The following is a 12,319-nucleotide window of genomic DNA, read 5'->3' on the forward strand; positions in this document are numbered from 1 at the left end:
TCGAAAATCAACCACAAAAACATGGCAGCACATTGTACATACTCATTTGGGTAGATACCATGCAAACACTGTGATATACTTCACAAAATGACCACTTATCAATCAACCAAACAATCAACATCAACACTCAAACTGTCTTCAACAAGGATGCATCCTTCCTTACCAAAACAAAGACAAGACAACATTTTTCTTTGACAAGAAAATTTTGTTTAAGCTATCAAATACTTGGTTGATTTGTAGGTTATTCATTAGGTTCCTATGGCATTGTTTGTATGTCTTCTGCGAATTATTCTGATGAAATTCTGGGGCATGTACTAATGGTGTCTACATGGGAAGTTCACTAAGTTACGTGATCTTATGTGAAATGTAGTCATAGATCATTACGACTTGCTGACTACAGCGTATACCTCAACCATTTGAGCATGAACCATTATTGAGGATCCATATTCTTTATTCTTAATTCTTTATATATGCTGCTGGCTTACATGTACAATGCTCTTTCTTTGGTTCCTCCTACCTCATCCAAACTGGATAAAGATTTTATCTCTTATTACAATATGAACTTGTCTCAGGATATGATCAACCTAAGATCAAGGAGGACGATCCAAGTCATGCATGAAAGGAGATGATCCTTGTCTGTTCCGCAAGCAATACTCTGGTCAACTTGACCCATTATATCAAGTTGTTTGTATTAACTTGCTATATCAAAATCCATGTAAGGAATACTCAGGTCATCTTGAATCATTATGTCAAGTTGCTTGTATTCTCTTCCAACATTTTAAAGCTCAATGATGAAAATAGAGCACTATGAATCATCATTTTATCTCATCTATTTATATTGCATTCCATCCATCCATACATTCATAAATAGTTGCATATCATGCATACATAGTAATGACAATGGGTGCATACTCTATTTCGCTCTTCTTCCATAGGAATAGGTCCTCCATATCTTCTATCTAACATTTAATCCCCCCCTCATCCTCCCTATCTTCGTCATCATCATAATCCCTTCATCATTTCCCATCAACTCAATCAAGCTACGTTCATCACCATCCATCTCTAAATAGGACGAGCTATGTTTCCCATCCTAAGTCACCCAATCAAGCCAGTTATTCTATCTACATAGATACACCGACTTAGGCACACCTAGACTATCAACAAATACTTTGATCAAGTATCTTCGGGTCTCAACAGATAATCAATCATGGTAATCCTAGACTACAACATGCATTTCTCATAATGACCTAGTCTCAACGGGGTTGCTATGATTCACCACAACCATCCCTCACACACACACACACACTATCAAATGATCAACCAATCAAACACAATCATAACAAACAATTACATCAATTGTTTAAGTCTTAACGAGTATTTTACTTCATATACCTTGACTTCATCGGGCAATTACATCAATTGTCTAAGTCACATCAGGTCACTTTGATTCACTTACTCAGACTTTACCCTATCTAAGTGACCTGATGTGACTTAGACAATTGATGTAATTGCCCGATGAAGTCAAGTTATATGAACCAAAATACTCATTGAGACTTAGACAATTGATGTAATTGTCCATTATGATTGTGCTTGATTGGTTGATCAATTGATAGTGTGTGTGTGTGAGGGATGGTTGTGGTGAATCATAGCAGCCCCATTGAGACTAGGTCACTTTGATCAATTATATAGCATCACTCGAAAGCACAACACGACATTTGCATCATATCTCCTGCATAACCTATGGGTACTCACTGGCTTGCTATTTCTCTGTATTCACTCTGATTTCTTCTATTTTTTCACCGTTATTGCTAATTCTTCTCTTCTACCACCCTGCCAATTTTCATTCTTTTTCGCGAGATCGCCTGATTTTTTGAAATTTTTGGCCCATCTTTCGAGGGGGCATACCACCCACTAAATTAACATTTTATGGGGCACTTCTTCACACACCTATTTTACTTTCTTTGAAATGACGCGATAAACCACACCGTCTCAAAGAGGGGCAAATGTAGTCACATAAATCTGTCTAGTTTAATTAAATGAATATTTGCTATTTATTTGATTAAAAACCCACTAGCCATCAGTTAATTAAATTAATATTTAACTAATTCATCTTCAAACATTCTCCTATTAATTAAATAAATTATTCAATTTATTTTAATTAATTCATTAAACCAAATACACAATCAATTAAATGAATAAATCCTATTTATTCAATTTAATCCCCTTTCTTCTTTTGAATAAAATAAATTAACATTTATTTAAATTATTAAACCCCCCCCCCTCCCCCCCACTTGCATTTTCTTACAAATGCAACTTGCACACATTTATTGAAATAAATTAATTTTATTTTAATTAAAATCCCATTTTCCCTCGCCCACCAAATCCACTTGCATTCCTAAACCCCCTTCTAGATTCTTCTAAACCCTTCCTAATTAGCCTAATCCATCCCCTAATTATTGTCACATTCCTAAGCAACTTTAAGTCACTTCTCAAAGACTCCAAAGTCTTTGAAAAACATTTAATGCTTTGTGTGTTCAACAAATTAACCTCCAAAGTTTTCCAAACCACTTATGGCTCTTACATGACCATTAATGGTTCTTACATAACCATTTATGGTTAATTCAACTTGCACTCATGGGTCTCCTCAAGCATTTATTGCTTTGACCATGGTTATCCCTTTTACCTTTGCACAAGAGTTTATCCATTGGATAAAAGCTTTATTCTTTGAATAAAGAATTTATTCACTCAACCCAACCTTGACCTTAACCCCCAAGTTGACTCCCAAGTCATGTCAAGCATTTAATGCTTATTCCCTCTCCTCTCAACCTATCTCATATTGACACTTGTCATCCTAAGATTGGGTTGAAAGCTCTCACATGGATTGAATATCATTCAATTCTGACCCTTGTTGAGATTATTCAATCTCAACCATCCATTGCTCCATTTTTCCTATAAATAGAGCTCACATTACTCATTTTCAAATCCTCAAGCCTCAAGCATCCTCAAGCATTTAGCATTCATAGCCATAATCCTAAAAACTTGTATGCATTTAAGCTATAGTGAATTCTAGAGAGCATTTAGCATAAACCACTAATATAATTGTTATTTTGGCCTAAAATAAATCATTTTAGCATTATATCATCTAATATTAGCTTTTATCTACATTTGCATAGCATTTAGAGTAATCATCTACAATCTCAAACCTCCATAAGCATCCATAGTGCAAAAAGCTGTTGAGAGCTACACTAGTTTGGAACTTGGAGAGGAGAGGAACAAAGGAGAAGGAGCTAAGAGCATGTTAAGAGGCATTTAGAGATGCCTTGTTATATTTGTTTCATTTGTTAGATATATTAGCATGATCTTAGTATCTCTTTTGATATGCCTACTTAGGTTAATCTTTGGTTGATTAACACTAACATTGATCCTATTTCTTGTTGTTTGTGTGTGTTATACTACCACAGGTTTTTAATCTAACTTGTCCATTTTGCAGAGCATCAGATGTTATTGTAGTTAATTAATTCTTAATCTTCAAAATAAATTGATTGTAAGACATCTATTTATTTTTTGTACAGTTGGTCGAGAGTGGGATGCACTACATTTATATATTGCAAACAATCTTGATTGGATGATGGTATGGATTGAACGTTGTCAATATTCTGGATGCACGTTAACATGGGAAGGTGTGGCTTCATTGGTTAAAGAAGCTCATTGTAATGGATATTCCAATGTTACGCAAAGGGAAATTGATTTAGCATATGGTTTAAGAGATAAATAGGTACGTATAAATTTATTAATCACCCATATGTTTATCAACTCACAATGCAATAAATTTTACATGTTTGACATATCGCAGGTCAAACACCACAATGCTATGTGTTGCAATGGTCATAAATTTTGCATAAAAAAGTTGGATGACATGAAAAAAACTTGTGATTCTGACATCACTACAGTCTTTGAGGTGACAAATATTTCATTGAGAAATGACACACATCCTCAACAGTCTCAAAATCAATACTATGGCATTTTGGATGATATACTTGAGTGTGACTTTAATTTCGTCAAATTAGTTTTGTTCGTTGTCAAATGGTACAGGCTACGATTGAATAAAAATGATCCCGATAGAACTGTTATTGAACATGATAATGGTTTTACAATGCTAAATACAAGTTCAATTGAACCAGTAGGGGATGAGCCCTATGTTCTTCCAAGCCAATGTGAGCAAGTGTTTTACTCAGAGGTTCCACATAAACTGGGTTGGTCATTTGTTGTTAGACATGATCCAAGAGGAAGGCCGATAAAGTATAATGTGATGGAAGAAGAAGATACTGAAGAAGTAGAAGATGAAGTCGATGATGATCACGATCGACAGTTTCTCAATGATGAAGATGCATAAGAAGAAGAAGAAGAAGAAGAAGAAGAAGGAGAAGAAGAAGAAGAAGAAGAAGAAGAAGATGATGATGATGGTGGTGGTGGTGATGGTGATGGTGATGATGGTGATGATGATGGTGAAGATGTTGATGGTGATGATTATGATAATGATGATGATGATGATGATGATGATAATGATGATGTTGGCAATGATGACCTTGATGTTCATGATGATGAATGAAATGTATGAGGTATGCGATTAGTATATTATCTATTTAATATTAACTTCTTGATAGGATTTTTTTTACATAATTAATTCATTATGTTTTGAATTCTAATGCCATTACATAATTAATTCATGATGCACCTTTTAATATGGAGATGGAGATAAGGAGAGTGACTATTTATGTGACATTTTTTAAACTGTGTTTATTTATGGAAATTGGATTGTTTATTAGCTATGTGATGGATGTTGATTTAAAATACATATGTGATGGATCACATGTTTATGATGATGCATGTGACATTTTTTGAACTTTGTGTTTATTTATAGAATGTGGATTGTTTATTACCTATGTGATGGATGGTGATTTATGATACATATGTGATGGATTACATGTTTATGATGACACATATGTGATGCTAATTGTGATGCTCAATTACATATATGACGACACATCATGTGATGCTTATGATGCTTATGATACGTATGTATTTATTGTTTATCAACTTAGAAATGTAGTAATGCTTATGATGCTCAATTGATGGTGTTGATTTCAGGTATAGTCCCTGTGTGATGCTGTCACCCTTGGTGGGAACAGGTCATTGACTATAGACATCATCAACCATTTAGTTGAGGATCCTGCATAGTCTACATAAAGTAAAGGTAAGGAATTAAAAAATTTACAATGATTTTTATGACAACATCTTTTTATTATTTAATACTCTTTTTGTCTAGAAAGTTCATGTTGGTCATGTTGTGTACTATGTAATTTTTAGCTAACATAAGATAATTGAATTACATTGTACAAGACCCTGAACCCCTTTGATGAGGATCCTGCACAGTCTCATGGATGGACAAGTATAACTAGTCAATACAACCTATAGAAACAATTTATTTTTTTAAAATTACTTGGAAAACAAACTTCCACAGTTTTTTAAACCTTGACATTAGCAACAAATCTAATACAATTATCAACACTTGAGGCCCCAGTTGGACTTATTCAAATTTTAATCCCAAAATCAACTTTAGGGCTGACTTCTTCATCAACATTACCGTCATTTGCAAAATTTCTCTCATTACCAATTAACTCTCTCATTTCATGGAGTGCAGGTACCCCCAAATAGGTATTTGTCAGATTTGTCTTCATCAAGTGAGAAAAATGTAGGAATAGAAAATGAAAGTGACACATGTAGTAGGTCTACAATAGGGAGATCAATAAGAGGTCAAAAGATTAGAAGAAAATTCAATAAACGCATGAAATTTTTCCTTGCTCAAGGGGGGTCATGTTCTTATGATGATGAGACGAAAGGTGACATTGAGGTGCCACCGAGGTACAAACATCTATAGAAACAATGGGTGCCCAAGGAACTTCCTCCAATAAACATCGATTTTTGTGTTAAAGATAGGATATATTGTATAACACCTTCGTCGTTACATGGTTTAGGCTTATTTTCCATGGACGACATAAAGGTCTGTTCCAATAAAGTTGTTGAATTGATGGAGTTTGTTGGACCTTGTTACAATTACAATAATTGGATGCAAATTATTAAATATAAAAAAAGTATGCGTAGGTATGCACTGTCAACAAATTATATACAATAGAAAGATAATGATCAAAGTAAACGAGTGGCTGCATACATTGATGGTCAGCGAAAAGAAACAGGGAATATTGCAGGTTTTATAAATAGTACGCGACCTGGGTCAACTAATAAACAACCCAATTGCATATTTGAGGCACGCGAGGGAAACCATTTATTTGTATGTGTGATAAAATCAATAAGTGCAGGCGAAGAGCTTCTAATCGATTACAATTTGAATCGTATAGATACAAACAAAGTTAATATCATGGGGATGGTACATACTATATACCATTTAAATTAACCAACCTCCAATTAATGAATCCAATATACCATTTTATTATAAACTTTTTTTGCTAAGTCTATTGGTTTAATTTCGCTAACATTTTTTATATTTTTTCTTCGTCATAGGGCGATATGGATCCATCACATATCGCAGACAGGGATGTAGGTTGCGACACTTCTATCGAGTAGGTAAACCTCATTGTAATTGTACAAATTAGATAGAAGCAAACTGTTACATTATTATGTTCTTTTTTTAGTGATTTAGACTAATTTTGTAATTGTTAATGATATTCTTGACACAGACGGATGTTCGGGGAAAGGGAAAGGGAGTTGCAGTACCTAAGCACCTCTCTAGGGATGTGGAATCAATAGGGTTAGGCGATGATGACCCTGAAGAATCCACATACCCTATGAAATTCATAAAGAAGCCTCTTAGAAAAATTACTAAAGAGATTGTTGCTTTGGCACAAGTGCATCCTATTACTAATGAGATACGAGAGGGTGGAATTATTTATTCAGACAACAAAAAACTTGCAAGTAAGTAGTAATGAAAGCTTTAATTATAACAAAAGTTCAATAATGGTTTATATTTTATTCTCTTTTATGTCATTAACTAAAATATGTACATATTGTTTTTACAACAATTTATCCGCCCTCATGAAAGTTGTTGCCATGATCAGGGTGTTGCAGGTTCTTCAGGTGATGATGATTTTCTTGTATTATCACTTGCTTGGCTTATCACTTTGAGTACCCAAAAAAAATCATACTTGATACTGTCAATCTTCAAAATAAAGGTTCATCCTTGTTTACAATTCTTGCACTTTTCATATATTTAATGCTTGATATATTTAATGTATTATTCTTTAGGTGCTGTCAATGTTCCTATGCAAATGTTGCTGCTGCCTTATCAAAGGTTACCCTCATCTGTATTGCCGACTACAATGTTGGCAACACGTGGCATGCAGACATCCTCTACTACATGTCATATTGGCCCACTCACTATTGGTAGATCCCTCTTTTGCTCTATCTTCTGTTATGTGTTTATTTCCCTTCAAGCATTCTTTCTTGAATTCTAATGCCATTTCATAGTGGATTCATTTTTTGCAGGAGGAGATACACATGAGGATGTGCCAGAGGCGACTACTACTGATAATATACCATCATTTCCTGGATCTTCTTGTATTGCTAGTACGGGAACGTTGCAGGCCACATTGGTGGTGAGCGACGAATAAATGATTCCCTTAAAGATACAGAAGGTTCCAGGTACTTTAAAATTATTATTATATATACTTTAATTGTAATTTACTTTATGATCACTCATTTTGGACTAATGATCCCATGAATTTTTTGCAGGCAATGATATTTTCTATAAACATCTTAGTGACATTGCATTGCAGATATTTGGGCCAACATACGTAAAAGGTGGTACATCATATGTGAACTAACCCTAATCCACTATTTTGATTTCATATCATTGCTAGAATAGTTTTCCTTTGATCCATTTCTTGAATTGTAATAAATGTAGCTTCAGTTCATTTATGAATCTAACAGGTTTGTTTTTGCTTTAAAACGTGGAATGACCAAGAAAAAAGGTTAAAAGATGAATTGACAAACCAAATGGTTGAGTGGTTTGGAATTACACCTTTGACAAAACCAAGCTCCTTGAAAAAGCTGGCACATATCTAAAGTATGTGAGGGACCAATACATAACCCATTTAGAGAGGAACCTAAAGTATGAGCATCCCCCCGTGATTCCAAAGAGGGAGTGGAAGCACCTTATTTTGGATGCCAAGAAGAGAATTGAAAGGAAAAAAGGAAATACACCACCAGATGCCACAAGAAGGTACAAGATACTATTAAGAACATATTTATGTACTAATTAATTACTCTTTATATTTATATAATCTAACATATTTCAAAATTTTTATAGACTGAGTGACACGTCAAAGGCAACCAAGGCAAGACAAGAAAAGCACGAACAACACAAACTCGGCTTTGGTGGTTATATGAAACTTGCTACATGAATTGTAAGTATCTCATGTAAACGAAATATTGCATCAAAATATTAATAAATTGCAAACGTTTTTTTTAATCAAACAATGCAAGCAAAATTCACAGTACCAAGCAAAAATGTAGGGCTCTGAATTCAATAGAGCGCCCACAGAAGATGACAAGAGAATTGCCTACTAGCAAGGCTATTCAACTGTGGCTGATCGACTATGAGAATTGAGTGGGCATACATAACATTCGAGTGCATCCATCACATAGGTAAATATGCTAAATGGAAATTGTTTCAAATTGAATACTTTACCAATAATCTAATTGATGTTGAGTTCCAACATAAAGTGACTATATTTGTTTTAAATAAGCAAGCAATGATAACAATGTGCATGACATTGGAATGCAGCCTGCTAATCGTGAAACACCACCTGCACATGAAGGTCCAGATGTGCATCCCAGTAGTGGAGGTATTCATTTGCTATTCAAATTTATTTATTTAGCTATTAATACAATTAAACATCTTAATTTGTAATTAGAGTAGTAATTAATGTAACCTTTTTTGTTAATATTTTAGAGCATGTAGTCGGTGGTGACCAAGTGGAGCATGATCTGGGTACACAATATCAGGAACGTGATGTTCCCCACTCAGGTAAAGAGGACCACTGTTATTCCTTTAAACAAATATAATTGCAATTGGTGTTCAACATTAATGTAACCTTCAGTATTTCAACTCCAGATGATCTAGAGGGTGTTCAACATGTTGAGGTTGAGGCTACACAAAATGATGTGGCCCCATCAGGTAAAGAGTGCAACAATTATGTTCTCTAAATTAATGAAATACTTGTAACAATAATAATTTTTTTTTTGAATTTAACCAATTTCTTTGTTATTGCAGAGGACCCCCCTTCGCTTCAGTGTCCTCATCCTCAATATAGGACTAGGCATACGTCGAGATCATGAGCAGTTGGCGGAACATTTGCAGAGGGGGGAAATGATGAAGAAACCAAAGTTCCACTTAGTCTTTTCATAGCTTCAAAGAAAAAACAAAAAAAACAAATGATTGTAATCTAACTTATTTGATAATGACTGATTTTTATGTGTTAGTGAATGTAATTACGTGCTAATTAATGGTTATGGATGATATGTGTTAATTAATATTGATGAATGTTGCATGTTAATTAATGTTAATGAATGTTATGTGTTAATTAACGTTATGTGATATTAATGAATGAATGCTATATTTTATTAATGGTAGAATGAATGAATGAATGAATGTTATAAGATGTTAACAGGGAATTTAGAGTGATGTTAGGGGGAGGGAGGGGCCAAATGAACTTCCACCTTCACGTGGTTGGCCCTATTAAGTAGAGAATATTAAACTATTCTCGAAACCAGGCGAAGCTCAACAAGATAACACACTTTTCAATATTTCATTATGTTGCATAGTTAATCTTATTGAATAATGTATATTGAATCTTAATTGTAGGGTCCAACAGAGCCAACACGAACAACAACACCACAAGTTGCTGGGTATAATGAACTCCCATATTGTCTTATTTGTATATGAACAATATGAGTTGCTTCTAGTGTTGATATCCAAGGCGGGACTGCAAAAGTTATGAATATGCCTCATCCTTGTAAGTTTTTTTATTAATTGTCATTTTCTTTAGCATTTTGTTACTTCATGAATGAGATGTTTTCAGATGTCTATTCCATGAATACCTCTCTATTGTATGCTTCATGATCTCGCTTTTGATTCAACTCTTTATATGTCCTAAAATTGTATGAGCCTAATAGCTTCTACTCTTGTTGATTGTTTGGTGGCTCTGAACAATGGCTCCTTCGAAGAAGCATGATCCTTGTAATTTTGGCCTTCCATGATGTGAAAAAGAGGTTATGTTATGAATAATGGTCTAGATAATTTAGATATTTCTTATTATGTTGAGTATGAGTAAATTTGGGCTTCCTTGGCTATGGTCACTATTTTGTACTAATTATTATCATTTAGTGTGATTTGAGAATGGACTTCAAGTAATCATGAGGGTGGAAACAATATTCAAGTGTAAGGGGGTATGCGGCCTTGACCAAGGGATAAACAAGTAAAGAGGTATGTTGAGTGCATATATACATTTTATGTTGCCATGATATAAGTAAGATATCAAACATGTAACTTAGATTGATTTGCAATTTCATTCATAAATATTAGATCTTCCTTGCAATTTCATTCTTGGTATCTCTATCAATCATGTTGCTAAATCAAAATCCTAAACCTCTCTCATTGATGCATGGACATATAGAATGTTGTTGTTTCTACATAAAGGACTGTAGGAATTGCTTTCAAAAACTATCAAAAAATTGTTAAACCTTAATAGTCCAAGAATCCCTAAATTCATTGGTGAGAGACCTTCTCAAGTGAAAAATTCTAGTGAAGGTTGTGTAACATTATTTTGAGAATGTATGGCAGTGCATGAAGGTTGTATAATAGAGTTGGGAGAATTGACAGATGATTGACAACAATGACTGTGACAACCAAGTCACTTAGGACAATCAACAAAATATGATTTGTTTCCACTTATTAGGGCCTCCAAACCCCTTAAAAAGTTTCCAACGATCACTACAACCCTATCTCAGATGTCCACCACATAATAAGATTATTCATTTCATCATACTCCCAAAAAATTAGTCTTCATTTGTTCACTAGGACAATCTAGGGACAATCAAAAAGTTCTTGATGATTTTCCCTACCCAAGGGCCACAATAGCTTGTAAAGGGTCTGCACTAACCCTTTGCACCCCTCACTACCTTCCTCCAAACACCAAGGGGGTCTATCTTGCACTTACAACTTCAAATCTGCCCTCAATGCTGCACTAGGTCTGATACATGACCAATATCATACCAACAGTCACCATTTGCATGTGCCAATGAATCTTGGAGACCTACAAAGCATGAAAACATGAAAGATAATACCAATTACATGTTCTTTTGCTTTGGAGAATATGAAGTGTTGGTAATCACAATGTACACAGATTGGTTTTAGTAGTAAATCCATAGAACTAACCTTTCAAAGTAGTGCAGTTTCATTGTAGTCTAGTATGGCAATGTGAAAATCAGAACCTGTATGTTTCCTGCAAAACCTCAAAAGCATAAGTTATTACGTTCAAATATTTGAAAGTTGAAAAGCTAGAAAGTGAAAACTTATCTAATAGTTGTGCAGTTCTATGAATTTGTATTTCAAGCTTGGGGAAGCATGTTGAAGTTACTTTCAGATACTACACATGTATTCTTTATTGTATGCCTTTACTATGATACCATAACTGCTTCCTTATTTGAACAAAAGTTTGTTTAATCTTAAGGAAATGAATATGAACTGTATGTGAGGGCATTTGTTGTTTTATTTATTGTATTTCTAAAAAATATTTTTACTAGTGTTTGTATGCTACTATTGCTTTGGAGGGGTCCTCATTGTATAGGTTCATTTGGAACTAGATTAGATTTGCTTTGGTCTTTTTGTAATATTCAGATTTTGGGTGAGTATATACTATATAGACAACATATTAAGAGTTAGAGACCATTTCATTCTTAGATGCTTTTAAACAAGTTTTATGGGGGTTGAAAAGGAATTTCCACTTGACTGTAGCTTTGGAGTATAAAACTCATGTATCAAATTAGGCCTTGTGCCAAGGGGTTTGCTAGAAATAGATATCAACATGCAAGGATGAGAGAGCATAAATATTTTGCATATCATGTGACTATAGAGCCATTACTACTAGTTTAAATTCCCCTCTCACAACTTTAAACTTTTTTATGTCAGTAGGGCAGGATTTAATTCAACTTTGATACCTGTTATTATTGTCTGTCTTCCATC

The sequence above is a fragment of the Cryptomeria japonica genome, chromosome 3, assembly GCF_030272615.1.
Source record: "Cryptomeria japonica chromosome 3, Sugi_1.0, whole genome shotgun sequence".
NCBI classification, from domain to species: Eukaryota; Viridiplantae; Streptophyta; class Pinopsida; order Cupressales; family Cupressaceae; genus Cryptomeria; species Cryptomeria japonica.